The following is a 918-nucleotide window of genomic DNA, read 5'->3' as shown; positions in this document are numbered from 1 at the left end:
ATGTATTTCACAAAATAGAAACATAAGAGTCATTGCCAAACTCCTTTTATGAAGCTACAATTACTCTGATACAAAAACCACACAAAGACTCAACTAAGAAAGAGAATTACAGACGAATATCACTCATGAACATCAACAAAAAAATTTTCAATAAAATACTGGCAAACTGAATCCAAGAACAATCCAAAAAATTATCCATTATGATTAAGTAGGCTTCATCCCAGAGATGCAGGGCTGGTTCAACATACAAAAATCTATTAATGTAATCCGTCATATAAATAAACTGAAAGAAGAAAACCATATGATCATTTCATTAGATGTGGAAAAAGCATTTGGCAAAATTCAACACCCCTTTATGAGAAAGGTCTTTGAGAGATTAGGGATACAAGCTTCATAACTAAATATAATAAAAGCAATATACAGCAAGCCGACAGCTAAAATCAAATTAAATGGCGAGAAACTCAAAGCCATCCCACTAAAATCAGGAACAAGATAAGACTGTCCACTCTCTTCATACCTCTTCAATATAGTGCTTGAAGTTCTAGCAATAGCAATAAAACAACATAAGGAGATCAAGCGGATTTGAATTGGAAAGGAAGAAGTCAAACTTAGAGAAATATATATCCTACTTAAGGGAGCCATCTTAGGGTTGACAAGAGACTGGACTCTAGAGGGGCTCGCAGGTGTCCTGGGAGATGTCCCCAGATAGTACTTTGAGCAACTGAGGAGAGGGAACCTGAAATGACCCTATCCTATAGCCATACTGATGAATATCTTGCATATCACCTTAGAACCCTCATCTGGTGATGGATCGAGATAGAGACAGAGACCCAAATTGGAGCACCGGACTGAGATCTTAAGATCCAAATGAGGAGCAGAAGGAGGGAGAACATGAGCAAGGAAGTCAGGACCACGAGG

This window comes from Microtus ochrogaster, chromosome 22 (assembly GCF_000317375.1).
Source record: "Microtus ochrogaster isolate Prairie Vole_2 chromosome 22, MicOch1.0, whole genome shotgun sequence".
NCBI lineage: Eukaryota > Metazoa > Chordata > Mammalia > Rodentia > Cricetidae > Microtus > Microtus ochrogaster.
Note: the sequence above shows the minus strand (reverse complement) of the source record.